This window comes from Spermophilus citellus, assembly GCF_964194105.1.
Source record: "Spermophilus citellus genome assembly, chromosome: 6".
Lineage (NCBI taxonomy): Eukaryota > Metazoa > Chordata > Mammalia > Rodentia > Sciuridae > Spermophilus > Spermophilus citellus.
Window position 1 is genome coordinate 133,226,475 of NC_138187.1, and position 17,984 is coordinate 133,244,458.

The window sequence follows — 17,984 nt, forward strand, 5'->3', positions numbered from 1 at the left end:
CTGGGGGGTCCCCACACTCTAGGTCCCAGCTCTAGAGTACTCAGGGGGAGGGACAGATTCTTGCTGCTCTCCCAGGGCCAGGGGAATGCCCGAGGCAGATGACCGAGTTCTATTTGGGGAGTAGAACGTCACTGTCCCAACCCAGCTGGGCGAGGCCACTCAGATGTTATTTACAGACTTTGCCTAATGACCCAGCCTCCAAGCTGTGACGGAGAGCAACGGATTTGCGGCCTTCTTCAGTTTCTACTGCTCTTGGACTTTATCAGGTCCGGTCACAATGCCCCCCTCCTCTACCTTCACTCTGTCCAGGTGCACTGTGTCCCCGCAGCTGATGAGTCACTCACAGCTGGGAGTCTGGGAAAAAGTGTTCTTAGAACAGAGGGAGGGGCTTGGGAGCAGAAGAGGGTCCCCCACCTGTGCCAGAGGTCAGAGAGGTTACCAGCCATGGGTTGGAGGACTAGGAATGGGAGACAGGCAGGAAGGTGAGGGAGGACAGGAGGGAAAGAAGGCCAATCCTCTCACAGGACTTCTGTAGGTTGGGGAGGGGGGTATGAGTAAGGATGAATTCACAGGCAACTTCGCTCCTAGTTCAAATGGGAAGTCCAGTTGAATGTAACCAAAATGGCTAGCACATCAGACAAACATTCACAAAACCAGGGCCCTGGATTCCTGAGGTGGGTTTTGAAGGTTGAGAGTAAGAAAGCCTAAAGGATAATTCTGAGACCCTGTGAAACCCAAAGTATTGCTTTTTGGGGGAAATCAAGTCCCAGGAGGATGGCACTGATTTCCCTCCTAGGAAGGACCTGTGGGAACCTCAAGAAAACCAGACAAGCCAGGCGTGGTGGTGCACGCTGGAAATCCCTGCGGCCAAGGAGGCTGAGGCCGGAGGATCACAAGTTCGATGCCAGCCTCAGCAATTTAGTGAGGCTCTATGCAACTTAGCAAGACCCTGTCTCAAAAAATTAAATGGGTTGGGGATGTGGCTCCGTGGTAAAGGGCCCCTGGGTTTAACCCCTGGTCCCAGGGGGAAAAAATAGAAGAAGAAGAAAGAGGAGGAGGAGAAGGAGAAGAAGAAGAAGAAGAAAACTGACAAAGGGCAGCTGTGGGCAGTGTTGCCATTGTTCTCTCCTGAGGTCCTGTCCCAGTGCTCCGTCTCCCTAGGGCATAGGTCCAGCGCCCATAGGTCCAGAGAAAAGGAGCTCCAGCAAAGCCACCACTACAGGGGTTGGGTTGGGCTGAGAGGAGGGAAAGATGGAGTCTGAGGCAGAAGCAGGGTTTGGTTCTGCCTCCTGAGTCAGCTGTGAATGCCCAGGGCCAGAGAGCAGAGGCCTGCGCCCAGCCCAGAGCTTTGGGATGCCGCTCTTCCAGGATTTTACAGCTGAGCTCTTTGTGGTCTCATGGCACTGAGCTCTTGTATAGAGGTAGGTTTTGAAGGTTGAGAGTAGGAAAGCTAAAGGATAATCCTGAGACCAGTAAGCTAAACAGGAAAGATGATAATCGGTGGATACACACTAGGCACTCTAGGGAATCCTTTATGTCTTATTGGAAAATAAGGAGTGGCTGTCTTACAGGAGGAGTCTACAGGAGTTGCTAATAGACAAAATGTAGGTTGTGAAAGAAAATAATCGGTGTACACACTAGGGACTCTAGGAAACCCTTTATGTCCAGTGTCGCAGAAATTTCACAATTATCTTCTAAGTGAGGTTCGATTCTTTTTTCCCACCTCACAGGGTAGGAAACAAACGCCTGGAGAGGCTGAGCAGCTGGAAATTCTCACAGGTGGCAGGGGACCGGGCAGGCATTGCCCCAGGCCCTCCGGGAAGCTGGCCCTGAGCCTGGCACTCCACCCTGGCAATCTCAGGCCTCCTCCCAGTGCCCCACTGGGCGTCAGCTCTGCTTTAGATGGTGACCTACATGTTGGAAACGCGAAGGGGAGCGGGGCACGGTCCTCCACCCTGAAGAATTCATGATTTGGAGGACACCGATGTGACTAGGAACAAGTGAGATAAGCGGGCGGAGTCCTCAGCATTCAGGGGCGCTGGATCCTGTGCCAACCCGGCAGGTGAGAAAAAGACACCTGTGGGGGGTCTGTGGGCCGTATCTCAGAGATGGGACGGCTTTGCTGAAGGACCCGGGTGGGGATCGCGCTCCTGGCAGACGGGCTGTGCGCGCCCTGGCACGAGGTGTAGAGAGCTCGGCCTGGTTGGAGCCGAGGCCAGGACCGCTTTTTGGTTTGGGAGGAGTGTGGGGAGGTCTGGGGGTGACACATGAAATGGAGAAATGAGCAGAGTGGTCTGGAATGCCTGGAAAGATCACCCCGAGGCCAGGGACACCACTGTAGGTTCCCAAAGGGCAGCGGAGCCATCGGGTTTGGGTTTTCCAAAGATCTCTTCTTGCACGCACTTCTGCTTTTTTCGGGATGACGCTGCCTGGGAAATCTGGTACGAAGAGAGGCGGTAAATGTTTCCAGGAAATAAAAAGTCCTCTGCTGCGCGTGCGTGTCTCTTGGTGTGTCCGGCTATAAATAGACACAGCGCTGGGCCAGAGCCTCCCCCGGCGCCCCGAGGGCAACTTGCTCACACTCGGAGCTGCCTCTGCCCCTCCTCTCCTCCTCCTGGCCAGGCTCAACCCCAGCAGCCCTTTCATCACCCAGCAGGCAGGGCCCAGGGTTGGCACCAGGACTGTCTGCTCTGTGTAGCAGATTCCCCTTAGCACACAAAGCCAGCGCAATGCTGCAGCCAGAAGGGTGCGCCTTTGGCCAAAGGGGAAACGTGGTGGCTGAACCCAAGCTGAGTGTGAACTGACCCCTCCGTGGGGTGGGAAGGGGAAGTTGGGTTGAAGTTGTGACTCACAGCCAGTGGTTCGTAGACCATCCCAATCAGAAGCAGCGAATGGATGAGATGATAACTCTCGTCCCCTCCAACTCCAGGATACTTCGGGACAGATCAGTGGAAGGAGAGAGACAAAAGAATAGAAAACACACACATGTGCACGTGTGTCCATACACATGGGCCCGCTTGGCTCAACGAGTGGGTCACCACACTGATCCAAGGATCACAACAGACCTGGTCCCAGTGTCTTCAGGAAGCTCCCTCAGCGCTCTGCTTGTGAAGCGGCTCTTGCCCACCATGGTCCCCTGGAGTAGTTCACTTACAAAATCTCCTCATGGACACACCACAGCTGCGTCGACAAATCTGTGAATTTGACTCTTTTGGAACCCTGCCCAGCGGTCAGGATTACAGTTATCATTTATGAATCCCTCGAGGTGTTGGGCAAGGCTTCAGACACTCCACAAGTTTCATCTATAATTCTCTCTTGCTGGGTGTGGTGCTGTATGCCTCTAGTCCCAGCTACTCAGGAGGGAGACTGAGTCAGGAGCTTTGCCTGTGCCCAGAAGTCTGAGTCCAGCCTGGGCAACAGAGTGAGACCTCACCACCACCTTAACAAAGAACAAAATTGGTTCAACTGTAACCCTCTCTAGAGTCCCATCGGTGTGTGCCCCAGTTGATAGGTGAAGAAGGGAGTTCCACAAGGGTAAGAAACGCACCAGGGTCACATATAGTAGCGCATGATCCCAGGTCCCCTGGACTTGGAAGTCTGTCTTCTTGGAGGGCGTGTGGTTGAGGCACACGGTGTCTTCAAGTCTACTCAAAGAATGGCTCCACCACGTTGCAGTCTCTCCTCCTCCTCCTTGACATGACAGTGGTACTAAAATTGTAGCCCAATGAGTTGTTTGAGCACTTAACTATGCAGAGACAATGCAATAAGGGCCAGGGAACAGCAAGGGCTAGTTGCCAAGGCTGGCCTCAAATTTGCAGTCCTCCTATCTCAGCCTCCAGTCACTGGGTTTACAGACCTGCATCATTGTGCCCTGCATGGCAGGGACCTATGAGGGGACCTGGCACTGACTGGAGCAAGGAAAGTCTACTTGTAGTGGGTGGTCACTGTAAAATGGTCACCTGTAGGGACAGGGAAGTCGCCCAGCTGCCTGTAACTGGTGAGAGCTGCCACTAGATTTTGTATCTGCCCCCACCTGGTTGTGATATCTGGGCACCTGCATCGTCTCTTGCTCCTCCCTGTGGCTCTCAGGTCATTCTATTATTTATTTCCGGGTAAAGAAGCTGGCACTTGAGGAGTTGCCAGGGACTTGGTTTGGGGAACCAGAGAGGTAAGAGTCAAGCCAGGTGGGCTCCTAAGCTGCCCTTTGCCTTGTGTTTCTTGCACACTGCACTGCACACCTCTGGGCCCCGTCTGACAGGTTGAGCAATCCTTTGGGGGAAAGCTGGCTCCTTTCCTCTGGCTCTGCGTCGCCAGGACTCACAGGAGGGAACGGGTGGATTGAGCAGATCCTGGCACTACAGCTGGGGTGAGCGCAGCGGGGCGAAGCCCTGGGTTCAGTCCCAGCACTACAAGAGAAAAAGAAGGAGACGATCCCAACGCCAGCCTTCTGGACAGAACCACACTCCCTCTAAAGGACCACAGTGGCCTTGTCTGCCCGCCTACCTCCTGTGTGTTCCGGTGGGGTAAGCTCGGCCTTCAGATGTTAACCAACTTGGGTGACCTGAGCCAAAATAAACAAAAACAAGCTCTCAACCTGTCAAACCAAGACGGGCCCTGTTGTGTTTACCAGGGTTTGCCCAAGGGAGTTGGGGCAGGAAAAGGGGCAGAGGCTACCTAAAAGACCAGTTGACGTTGGAACTGGGGAAGTAGAATCTCAAGTCCTGGCTGTGTGTCCCGGGGTAAGTTACTAACTTCTGTGACTTTCCTTTTCTGATTTACCTCACAGAATAAAAATCTGTTAAATAGTTTGGCAAGCTGTAAAGTGCTGTAGTCTGCCCTGAGTCGTCACACCGCTTCTCTGTGTGCCTGCCTGGTCCCCTGGTCCCTCAAGAACAGGAATCATAGCGGGGCCTCCTGTAGTCTCATTGGACAACTCCTCTGGTTCCTTACAACTCGGGGTGACCATGGCCTCTTCCAGGCTCTCAGAGGCCTTTGCAGCCACCACCCCCTTCTTCAGGATGCGTCTTCAGGGCTAGTTGCTCTGTGGTCGTTCTCTGGCCTCCTGCTCTGTAAGCTCCTTGCCTGTGCCCCCAAGTTGGAAAGGAAGATCCTGTGGGGGCCCCCCAATAAGTGTTTATGAAATGGGGTTTTGAGCCAGCTGCTGGGAAAGTCCTCTGCTGGCCAAATCTGCTTCACAGTTTGTGTCCTCTTCTCTGCCCCGTAGGACCAAGGCCATGGGCCTACCATTTGCTGGAGTGGTCCTTCCCCATGAAGGGCACACAAGGGTGACTCCTACAGGCAGAGTCCAAAGGAGGTGAATCCGCAGCAACAGTAGCACCGTCTCCAGGCCTGCGACCATCTGCCTGGACACTGCATGGAGCCCAGGATGTGGGCTGGCCAAAGTCCACCCCAGCTGGGCACAAGCCCAGAGTTACACAGGAACAGTCACACCGTCACTGTGCACACGCACTGCCAGCCCTGCACGCACCCAGAGGAAGTCAGACGATGAGAAATGGTGACTGGCTTTAAATAAACATAGCCAGCTATTTCAGATCGCTGAAGATTGGGGGCCTTTTCTGGGCTGAGACACACCTTGCCTGGAGCAATACCTGTTAAGGCAGGACACTCCCAGCTCCCAACCAGGACAGCTCAGCCTCCCAAATGGGGGTCTGGCTCCCCCTGCTGGTGTGCTTGGGAACACACCAGAGTTCCAACCATCAAACTGGTTTCTACAGGGACACAGAGAGGAAAACAGACATTTGGTGCTCTCCCTCTCTTTCTATTTCAGAGAATCATAGTGATTTACCTTTGTTCATCTTCATGAAGGCAGGACTCACCTCCCTGTCATACAGAAGTAAAGATGAGGCTCAGAGTTCAAGCAAGTCTTGCAGATCCCACAGCAAGGTGGAGAGTCTGTCTCCTTCACCTGAGGACCCAAGAGGAAGCAGGAGTACCCACTGACATCACTGGTCTCCCAGAACCCAGCCAGATATCTCATCTGGGACTTTCCTTCTCTATCAGCTAGCACCTTTCCTTTGCCACGTCCTCTCTGGCAAAGAGTGAATACCAGATCCGTTCTGTATTCTGAGCCCACTTAGTGAGCACCCTGGGCCAGGCTAGAGGAGTCGCCCATGTTTAGCAGATAGTCAGAGATGCACAGAGAAACAGTTGCAAGATAGGAACCATCCCTGGGGCACAAGGGCTTACTGGGCTGGGGATCCTGTTGTAGAACTTGGGTCTAGAACAAGGGCCTTGAAAATGTCCCATTGGGACCACTCCTGGGAGGAAATGTCCAGATAAGTCACACCCCTGCCTTCAAGCAGGGGGCAGAGTTTCTAGGAAGAGATGAAGTGGCCCCAGGGTGAAAGTTGGAGGCTCCCTCTGTAGCAGAGGCCAACCAGGAAGGGAGGACCGTCTAGGCCTGGGCGCACTTCTCCTCATCAGGAGCCTCCTATGTCATCCTTCCCTCTGCTCTCAGAACCTCCTGGGTTACAGGAGCCACTAGCTTGTCTTGCTGGGTGAGGCCTCTTTCTCCCCTCTGGAGAACAAGCAGGTTGAGAAGGTGTCTGTGACTAGCTTGATCTGATGATTCTCCTGGACATGCCTTGGTTAAGAGGCCTTTAAAATAAAACTTTAGGTGGTGAGCTTTAGGGACCAGGTCTTAATGCAGATTACAATATAGTCCTTTTTTCCCCCAGGGATTTGGGTCTTCCCTGTGCCTATCTGGTCTTGGATTTTTGCAAGATGAGGAGTGTACAGGCAGGTCCCATGTTATGAGTGACATCGGCTCCCCAGCCTCTAAGTACCTTCCTAGCCTGGCTTCATGGTAACTGCTGGAGGCGGGGACCTGTAGTCCCCAAGGCTCATCTCCTCACCTAGAAGAGGGCTTTCTTCTAGAGACCATGAGTCCCTGATTCTCTCAGGTAGCCAAGATCCCTTAGCTGGCTTCCTTCACTGGGTGAGGGTCAGTACCTTAGGCAGGGAGACACCTGCCTACCTCAACGCAGTGATTACAGGACAAATTTGGAGCCAGGTGGACCAGGCACTAAATCCCAGTTCAACCAGTTCTTCCCTGTGTAAACTTGAGCAACCTGATTAACCTTCTTGACCCTCTGTTTCCAAATCTGTCAGGACAAGAGTTCCCACGGCCTGAGGTTGTGCAGGAATGAAGTGAGTTTTTTTCAGTGACTCAAGGGATATGATCACTGTGCCCAGGACAGGTGAAACTAGAGATTAAGTGTGGTATATTTTGATGGAGTGTTAATTTTACTAGGAAAAAGAAATGGGGACATGTCTTTTGAGCTAAACCTGCAAAATGTGAATCTTGAATTTTTCAGAAGAAAGATATGACTGAAGTGTTTTGAGAGCTGACAGTAGTTCTGTGTCTGTGTCTGTGTCATGTGCCTGAGCCTCTTGGGGAGGCATCACCTGACTGCATGGGAAAGAGACCCAGGCTTCTCTGCACCTGGGTATGGCACAACCAGTGTGAGTCAAAGAGACACCTTCCCCGCTCTCTGGATAATCAAGAGTTTTGGCCTGACCTTTGAGCACCCACCAAGATAGTGAGGACCTGAGCAAAAGCAGAGACCATGGCGTTCAGCACACGTTCTGCAGGTCCAGGAGGGGCCTGCAGTATTTTACTGGCAAGCCTCAATTATGAAATCCAATGAGAGCCCATATCACGGTGGCATATTCTTTTCTTTTTTAAAAAATTTTAACTATATTTTCATTGATATTTCTTTTTTTTAATAATGTTCTTAAGAGCATTATTCTTTTTTTTTTAAAGAGAGAGAGAGAGAGAATTTTTAATATTTATTTTTTTCAGCTTTTCGGCGGACACAACATCTTTGTATGTGGTACTGAGGATCGAACCCGGGCCGCACGCATGCCAGGCGAGCGCGATACCGCTTGAGCCACATCCCCAGCCCGGCATATTCTTTTTGACAATTCATTTTCCTACAGTCTACACCTTCAAATCACTTGCATTTACATTTGCAACAAGAACTTCTCATCCAAATATTAACAGTAATGGCAGCAAAATTCTAAAATTGAAAAGTCTCAAAATTTAAGACCACAATGCTGTATTTTTTTTTTAATTTTTTAGTTGTAGATGGACACAGTATCTTTATTTTATTTGTTTATTTTTATGTGGTGCCAGGGATCAAACCCCATGCCTCACGATGGTAGGCAAATGCTCTTTACCACTGAGCCACAACCCCGGCCCTGCTGTAAGTATTTCTGAAGTTTTTTGGTTGTTTTGTTTTGTTGCAGGGATTGAACCTAGGGGAGCTTAACCACTGAGCAACACCCCCAACCTCGTTTTTTACATTTTATTTAGAGACAGGATCACGCTGAGTTGCTTAGGGCCTCCCTAAGTTGCTGAGGCTGGCTTTGAACTCTGATCCTCTTGCCTCAGCCTCCCAAGCTCCTGGGATTACAGGTGTGCACCACCATGTCTGGCTCTAAAATTCTTTTATTTATTTGTTCACTGCTGTGTGATCCAAACCCAGATGACCCTTTAATGCCAGAGTACATACAGATCTATAAAACAGACAGAGATAAGTACAACACAACATCTCAGGAATAGATACTGCCTTAATGTCAGAATCACCTGCTTAGAGCTGGAGTAGACTTTAAATTCCTGTTCCTTTTTCGATTTTCTTATCCAGCTGTTCCCCTACCAGACCTCATCTTTTTTAATTTTATTTTTTGTTTACCTCCCTCCCTTCATTCCCATGCTCATTTGAGAAGATTTAAGTTCTTCCAGCCTTGGACAAAAACTTCTTTTAGCAACTGCAAAGTAGTGGCAAGAGAATAGTTGCCCAAATTTCAGATTAAAAAAAAAATGGAGCATGTATATTATGTGGCCAATGTCTTCACTCTAACTTGGTTATGAAACTCAAACCATTCCCCACTGTTCTAAGATGCTCAAAAAGTCATCAGGAGGGGAGGAAAATGGATGCTCAGTTGTCACATCAAAGGAAACAGCATTATTCTAGCAGCATCCCATCCGTGTAAGCCTTCCGCTGTGAGCGATTTGAGGTCCCATGATATACTTGATGCTCATAACTGAAGTGGCTGGAGGATTGGGACTGTATTTATAGCATCAGCAGAATGGGAAAATGTGATTTTTTAAAAATGCATGTCAATGGAGGAATGACCTGTTCTTGTTCTACAGAGAATGGAAACTAGAAGCCAAATGTTCTTTGTATTCCAAAATAGGATCTCAAAACATTTTGTTACTTTCGTTTAAATTGTTAGGAAGCTTGGAGACATTAGTTCATCTGTCCTTCAATACACTGTTTAATACAGAACTGAATAAATGATAAGAGTTGTCAATGGATAAGTGATCAGCTAATAGTTCTGCTAGTAACTGATTCATTTTTCTGCAACAAAGTTTCATTTAAACACACACCCCCTCTAAAAAAAAGAAAAGTTTTGACCTATGGTCGCTTGTTTTGGGCAACACTTTAAACTTGGGAGACTGGGCTGGGGATGTGGCTCAAGCGGTAGCGCACTTGCCTGGCATGCGTGCAGCCCGGGTTCGATCCTCAGCACCACATACAAACAAAGATGTTGTGTCTGCCGAAAACTAAAAAAATGAATATTAAAAATTCTCTCTCTCTCTCTCTCAAAAAAAAAAAATAAATAAATAATCTTGGGAGACAGGGATTATCTAGCTAAGGGTCAACCTCTCTGCCTCTGGGGGCCTTTGGATAGAAGAGTCTGAAATTCTGATGTGCACAAAGAGACAGCTCCATCCTGAAGCACAGGGAGCCCTCTGCCATGCTGCTGCCCTCAGCTTTCCCAGGCTGGAGAATGTCTGAGGCCTTTCTCTGAATTAGTCCTCGCTGCACTCTGTTCTCAGCACCAGTCAGGACAAGACTGGAATCTGGGGCTGTGGTGAGGGCTGGGCAGGGGTTCTCTCATGCAACTGTCTCAGAGAGGTGGGGGAAGTATGTTTCCAGATTCCAGGGTGGTCAGTGTAGGGCTTAATTAGTCTATTAATGCTGAGGTTTGGCTCAGAAGCTCTGGCAAGAAGTTTCTGGATGACCCTGGGAGTTTGGGAGGGCTCAGTGCTCAGACCCTGGCTGCAGGAGCTGTAGCCACATTTGAGAGTATGAGACCTACCACTACACACTCCAGAAAATCTGGAGATGGGGGGAGTAAAGGGAAAGTTGTCTGTATGTCCCAGGCTCTGGGCTAGATGCTGTGCGTATGAGCCTTCCATTAATGCAACCTGTTTATGGTAAGATAGCTTTATCTCCAAGCCCAGAAAGGTCAGGAGGATGGCCTAAGGCCACACATGCCAGTGGTTCTCCAATAACTTTCTCCTACATTATCCAAGACAAATTTCAGCTAGAAACATGGCTGCCCAGATCAGAGACTACATTTCCCAGCCTCCTATGCTGTCAGCTGAGGTCATGTGACCAAATTCTGCCAATGAGCAGCAAAAGGATGTGTCTAGACACAGTTTCTGGGAAACTTCCTTACGTCATAGCTTGTGCATCAGCTCTCTGACTTTTTTTTTTTTTTTTTGTCCCCACCTCTTTTGTGCTGCTTGGCAGGTGGGTGCTACCCGAACTTAGGACAAGGGCCACTCACTGACGTCAGAACAGCCACTCTTGTGATTTTTTTTCCTGCTGTTTCTACCTGTTTCTAACTGTGATGTCCAGGAAGTGATGCGATGGGGGATTTGGACTGAGCCTGGTTTCCCACCATAATGTGAGGTTCAGGGGCTCTTCTATGTGCTGTTGTAACACAGCCTCTTTGGAATTAAATGTTCTTACTTCCCAACTCCATGGTAACAGCTTTTTTTGCATGCTGTGAACGGAAACCGAAAAGCCACCCCCTGACCCTGGCTGGGCACAAAGGAAATGGAAATTGACATATTTCTGACTAGCACAGCCTAGTCAGAAATATGTTTTCTGCCTTTGGTCCCTCAGTGTCCCCTCTTCTTTTATAAAACTTGTTTGTGCCCCTGAGCCCCCCCATATATAGAGATAGGAAGCAGTGAAGGTATCCCCTAACTTTCTCAGGGTCAGCTTTGAAGAAACCTGTTTTACTTCACCAACCTGCCTCCTGAGCTCTGGTGGAGTGGTGAGGAGCAGTAGGAACTTCTGTGGTGACAGCTGCATCCTTTGACAGTGGCATCACATGTGAATGTCACAGAGTGTGCCTCGAAAACCTGAAGGTGCAGGGCAATTGATCCACAGCCTCCATTTGCAGCCAAGAGACACAGTGGACACGAGATGCCTGAGTTGCTGCCAGTGAACACCACACACTGTTTTACAGTCAACTTTTTTTTTTTTTTTTTTTTTTTTTTTTTTTGGTGCTGGGGATTGAACCAGGGCCAGGGCCTTGTGCTTTCAAGACAAGCACTCCACCAACTGAACTACACCCCCAGCCCCCAATTTTTCTTATAAGTAGTAGGCATATACTCTAAAATAATGATTAAAAATATAGCATGGCATTGAGCTGCCATGGCCAGAGCTGTTTAAATGTCCATTTTGTCTCCATGACTGATAGACTTTGCTTCATCATGGACTGTTTGTCATTAGAGGGATTCGGGTGGAGGGTCAGTAAGTTACTGATGAGTCTCTGGAAAGTACAAGGAGAATCCTGGGGTTGGCCCTTGATTCTCAGGATGCAGGAATCAAGACCATCACAATGTGGCTGAGCAAGGAACCATTAAACCACAGAGAAGACATGGACCAGATGATATAGACACGGGAGGCACCCAGAACTTTAATAGAACTTAACAGTCGTTGTGACCTTTGCATCAATCCTGTCATGGAACACAGAGCTTGGAGTTCAGCAAGGCTGGTAGGCACACGGGGAGATGGCGGAGACCTCAACTCACCCAGCAGTGTAGTAGCAAAGCAGCCATCCAGGGAACAAGTGGTCAGGGTCCCAGCCACAGGAGCAGCCAGCAGTGGAGACATCAAACCTGTAACTCATGGTGCCAGAGAAGGTGACACGGAAGAGCCTCTGACTCCGGTGGGCAGTGTTCTGGGAAACCTAACAACCTGGCCCTGGAAACGGACAATGAAACGGAAGCTCAGTGTGGACAATAGCTGGACACAGAAGAGGCCAACATCAATGAGATGGATTCGACATCAGCAGAGCCTGAGCCGAAAGGCTGCAGCCTCTGCCACTCTTTCTCTCTTTTCTGGCTCCTCTGTCAAGCCATTCCCTTGGCCAGGCTTGACATTTGGCCCCTCGCTCTTCTACTGAGGAGATGATGGGGAGAAGTGCTAGAGAGGTACCAGCCTCCTTACTCTCAAAAAAAAATTTTTTTTTGAGGGTCCGCTCAGTATTCTGAGGTGAGTTTTGTAGTTTGGTTTTGTGTTGGGGGAAGACAAAGGTCCAGGGAAGAGATCCAAGGTTGTTACCTCAGTAAAAACCTGCAGGCCACAAAGCAAGAAGTGGCAGGGCCATCATAATGATCCTCTTGAGTTTAGTTTTCAATTTAAGTTGCAGGTTTTGCCAGTTAGATGCATATCTGGTTTTTGAACTTTTATACACAATATATTTTTTTAATCATATATCACAATTATTTTGCAACTGTTTTTTGGTACTGGAAGTGGAACCCAGGAGTACTTTACCCCTCAGCCACATCCATAGCCCTTTTTATTTTTTATTTTGAGACAGGGTCTTGCTAAGTTTCTTAGGCCCTGGCTATGTCGCTGAGGCTGACCTTACATTTGCAATCATCCTGCCTCAACCTCCTAAATTACTGGGATTACAGGTGTGAGCCACAGTGCCCAGCAGCCTTGTGTATTGAACTATGTCCAGAATCAAGTTTATGCAGATCTAAACTGTTGTGAAAATCAAGTCAGTATTAATCACCTTTGAAGTTTATCTGCAAACTTCCAAGTTGTCAGCGTGGCTCAGTTTGATCAATAACCACTGCTCGATCCTTACAATTAAATTTTGTAACTAAAAAAATATACAGTCTAGTAAATACAGAAACCAGTAAAATAACTTTTTTTTTAAGAGAGAGTGAGAGAGGAGAGAGAGGGGAGAGAGAGAGAATTTTTTTAATATTTATTTTTTAGTTCTCGGCGGACACAACATCTTTGTTGGTATGTGGTGCTGAGGATCGAACCCGGGCCGCACGCATGCGAGGCGAGCACCCTACCGCTTGAGCCACATCCCCAGCCCAAAATAACTTTTTTTAATCATCAAGTATTATGCACTGAATAAAGTTGTATATGATATACTTGAATACGACTGGCGGTGCAGTAGGTTTGCTTACACCAGCCTCTCCACAGGTGATTGAGTGGTGCATTGCACTATGACGTCACTGTGCAATAGTTTTTCAGCTCCACTGTAAATTTATGGGATACCTGTCTATGAATGACACGTCATTATGCAGGGCTTGACTGCACTGGAGACTCTGATGGCTGGTTTCAGGGGAGGCGGGGAGCATGTCCAAAGCGGCTCCTTAAACTCATTCATTCCATAGGTGGATTGAGGTTCTTTGCTGGATCCAGAGGCAGCTTGGGGGCAAAAATCTCCGAGAAGGTAGAGGGGGGCGATGCCTCCCCTAAGATCCAGGAAACTCCAGCCCCTGCGACAGGACCCCTGCACAGCTGGCTCTGTGGCAGCTCTCAGGCAGCCTGAGCTCTTTCCCAGGCTTCAGCCCTGGTCTCCTCTGACGGAATCTGAGATACCCCCGAGGACACCTTGCCAAGCTGCTGAACAGGCAGCAGTGCCTACGAGAATCCTTCATTCAGGGAAGTCCTGGGGGAGCACTGTAAGCCCAGGAGGTATCACAGCCCCTCTCCTGGGAGGCATAAGTCCCCTTACCTAATCTCAGCAGGGAGGCCACAGCTTCAGGCTGTGCAGGGCTCAGTCTGAGTTCAAAAGGCTTGGAGGGCTGAGGAGAGGCCCCACTGACTTTAACTGAGAAGATGCCATTTACAAACACGTGACATGTCTGCTGGCTGGGCAGTCCTGAGATGGCTCCTACCCTCCTGTTCGTGAGATCATGATGTCTATTTCTCAAGATTATTGCCACCTGGAATGAGATCATGAGAACAAAAACACTCAAAATCTATAACATGGCAGATTACGATTCTGCGGTTGATATTATGGGTGCCCAATCAGCCCCCTCTACAGGGCCATGCACTCCCCAAGCTGCTATGAGGGTCGGCTGCTAACCGTTCAGTCGCTTCCTCTCCAGAGTGAATGGATGCTGCCTTATTTGGGGGGTCTCACCTGATGATTGACTGACATGGCTTGAAAGGCCACTCCTGTCCCTCAGAAGGGCAACTCCAGTGCAGCACCGGCTTCCACGCTTCCCATGAGGTGAGGCTGATGCTTGGCTGCAGCTGAAAGTTTAGCCTTGCTTGGCTCCTCCTCCCACTCTGTCCTCCTTTGTCTTAATTCTGAGGATTCTTCTTAATGGAGGACACACATTCAGATCTGCCTTGGGCTCTACTTTTAGGAAACCTGACCCAAGTATATCCCCTACAAAGTTTATATATATATATATATATATATCTATATATATATCTCCTCACCCACACACATGTAAGCATGTGATCCACCGATAAGCTACACCACCAGAATAAATTATATAATACAAAGAAATTAATCCAGTGCCTGGCATGTAGTGATTACCCAATAAATGTTAGCGATTGTGATTTGGGAGGAGGGGACAGGGCACAAGACCCTGAGTCCCAGCCTCAGAACCACCAACACCATAAGAGTAAGAAGTCAAAATACGGTGGGTTGGTCAGTTGATTGATTTTTACATGCTAAGGGAAAATGGTAAACAGAGAACAGCAGCTGTGTTTTCTTGAATATCTCTGATTCTGTTTTGGCCCTTACACAGCTAATTAAGTTTCAGCCATGATATACATTTTCCTCACCAGCAGAGGGCGCCATATACATGCAAATAAGTGGTGTTTTCTCCCTCCCCTCAAGCAGCCTGGATTGGCAGGAAAGATCAGGTACATGACAGAGCAGAGGTGGGAAGTTCCTGGAGATTGACACAGATAGTAGGAGTGAGCAGAACAGGGAGGAACACTGAGTCAAGCTGGTCGGAGGCTCTTGGGGGCGGGGACAGGGAGGCTTTTGCCACTCAGGCTCCAGGAATAGTGAGAGGAGATAGCTTTCCCAGGGAAGCCACCACTGTGGCTAGGTGGTCGGGGGCCTGGCCTGGGCAGGGTGGTGGAAGCAAGGTGGTTAAGAGAGGATATTGATAATGGAATGGAATAAGATGGCGCCAGAGACTGTGCTGTGTTCTTGGCTCTTGTGTTCTTGCATGAGAGGATTTCAAGCAAGACATGAGACTAAGTAAGAGTATAGCAAAGTTTATTAGAAGAGAAAGAAGAGGGGGAGCACCCTCAAGGGGGAGAGTGGGTCCTCCCAGAGAAGAGAGTGACAACTCACTTCTTTGTGAGTTCCGTTTTATTGGGGTAGGAGGGGAGGTTTCAGGAGAATCCGATCCAAGCAGTACCTCTGAGCTGTTCATTGACAGCTGGACTGTACAGGTTTTTACCTAAAGGCAACTCTCCGTCCCTTTGGTTTCTATAAAGGTCACAAGGCTCTCTTTCATCAGGGTCCAGTCAGGATTCTGCTGGTTTTTTTTCATGGATGGGTTTTTGGAACTGCACTTCTCAAACCCAAGAAGGAAGAACAACTCTGAAAATAACAAGCTTCTGAGTCCAGGATCATAACATACTGTTATCTTTTTTTTTTTTTTAATTTAGTTGTCAATTGAACTTTATTTGTTTATCTGTGGTGCTGAGAATCAAACCCAGTGCCTCACACATGCTGGGCAAGCGCTCTGCAACTGAGCCACAACCCGGCCCCACTGATATCTCTTAAACCACAGCCAGGTCAGAATGGCCGGCTGTGGCTGCTGCGACAGGCTGAGGGTTAGCACAGTCTGTGGCTCAGTCTATAGAATTAACCCTTTAAACTCTATGTTCGCCCACTGCCCACTTCTGTTTACCTGCTGTCTAACAAGTATGGACACTGCAGTCTAGCCAAGCAGTTCATAGGTACAGTAGGCCCACTGATTGGGGAAGTTGAGGTAGGTTTTATGGAACACCAAGGACGTTGCTCTAACTGGTTTGACTGCCCTGTTGGTCTGCAGTGATACCGTCTTACATGGTACCCTTTCAGCAAGCTGCAACTCTGCAGGATTCCTGTTCTGCATGGATTCCAGAAACCAGCGCAGTACTCAGAGGTGTTTTGTTTTGTTGTGTTTTGGGGGTACCAGGGATTGAACTCAGGGGCACTCAATCACTAAGCCACATCCCCAGCCCTATTTTGTATTTTATTTAGAGTCAGGGTCTCGCTGAGTTGCTTAGTGCCTCGATAAATTGCTGAGGCTGGCTTTGGACTCACAATCCCCCTGCCTCAGCCTCCTGAGCCGCTGGGATTCCAGGCATGCGCCACCGTACCCAGCTTCAGAGGTGTTAATAGCATAAGGATTCCATTGGGAGTAGAGGCCAAGAAGTGTCCCATAGCTCACAGGGGTTGTGTGCCAGCATTGGAATTAAACCTCTAGTGTGAATAAATGAGAACATTAAAGAATCTCCTAGGGGTGATAGGGAGTAAAAATAAAGATGAACTTGAAAGTGGGGGGCCTCCCTAACCCTGAGATTTTGTCCTTTTTGGAGGTGTGGTTGCAGCCTACAGATGGCAGAGAAGGTCTCTGGGTTGTTCCTGGACAGAACTAGAACACAGTTAAGAGCCAAGATGGGGCAGAGAACCACAGGTTGAGGCTGGTGGGCTGCAGGCCTCCTCCTGGGCCACCTACAACATCCCCCAGGAGGCTGCTTTTGGAGGATGCTGCTGGACCTACAGGCTCGAGAAAGGGAGCTGCCTCGGGGGGCTGGGCTTTCCTGGAAACCAACTGGGTCACCCTTGTCCTTTACCAGGAACCCACCCAAGAGAGCAGCACTGAACTCCCCACAGGCTAACAGGTGGGATGCCCTCAGAAAGAGCTGTGAAGACACCTGTGGGTGGGACCTTGGAAACTGCTGAGAGGAGCTCCGCTGGCTTCAGAGACTCTGGAGCAAGTAGCAAGCAAGGCACAGATGGAACCGGAAGCCTCTTCTTTCCCCATCTCCCGCTGCCCTCTACAGACAGTTTCATGTTGTGCCAGATGGCAAGGGGAGCATAGGCCCAGCACCCATCAAGGGTGGACTGGGCACTGCCACGAAACAGATGATTAACTGTGCAGGATGCTCGTGGACGGCACTGGTGGAGAGAGCTCTTTCATAAGCACTCTTTGAAAATGTTTGCTTGAAGGGCTATTCCTGCCACTTGAGAAATTATTCAAAACAAAGAATTCAACATAAAAAAAATAAGAAAAAGAAAAGAACAATTAAGTCAATAAACAATGCAAACTAAATGATTGTGATTAATATGGTATAAATCTCAATAAAAGTGATGAAAAAGTATTCTTCAAATTATGCATAATGACTCATGATTATAAACTGGGTTTAAATTTTTAGTGCATTATAATTATACATAATAGGGGACTTTATTGTTACGTTTTTGTACATGCACGCACGTAATTTGGTCAGGTACGTTGCCCAGTACCTCCCCTTTCCTTCCCTCCTCCTCTCCCCTGGTACTCTTCTTCTACTCCACCAATCTCCCTTCCGTTTTCATGAAATCTATCTCTCCATCTTTTTCCTTTTTTCTCTAGCTTACATATATGAGAGAAAACATATACCCCTTGATTTTCTGAGTTTGGCTTGTTTCACTTAACTTTGTTAACTTTAGGCTTTTTTGTTGTTGGGGGCATGGAAGTACTGGGGACTGAATCTAGGGTGCTTAACCTCTGAGCCACATGCCCAGCCTTTTTATTTTTTTATTCAGACACAGGGTCTTGCTAAGTTGCTGAGGCTGGCTTTGAATTTTCTTTTTCTTTTTTACATCAAAATTAATTAATTAATTAATTAATTTTTTTATTGGTTGTTCACAACATTACAAAGCTCTTGACATATCAT

General features: G+C 48.6%; 1 protein-coding gene across 1 annotated transcript in view; it reads left to right on the top strand.

Annotated features, from left to right (window-relative positions):
* The first annotated feature begins 209 nt into the window (after nucleotides 1–209).
* CHIT1 (chitinase 1) overlaps nucleotides 210–17,984 on the top strand; it is a 52,823-nt gene continuing 35,048 nt past the window's right edge. Inside the window, exons 1-3 of the mRNA XM_081299990.1 lie at nucleotides 210–266; nucleotides 797–921; nucleotides 1,731–2,062. The gene's annotated coding sequence lies outside the window, so the exon portion shown is untranslated. The remainder of the gene's footprint in view (nucleotides 267–796; nucleotides 922–1,730; nucleotides 2,063–17,984) is intronic.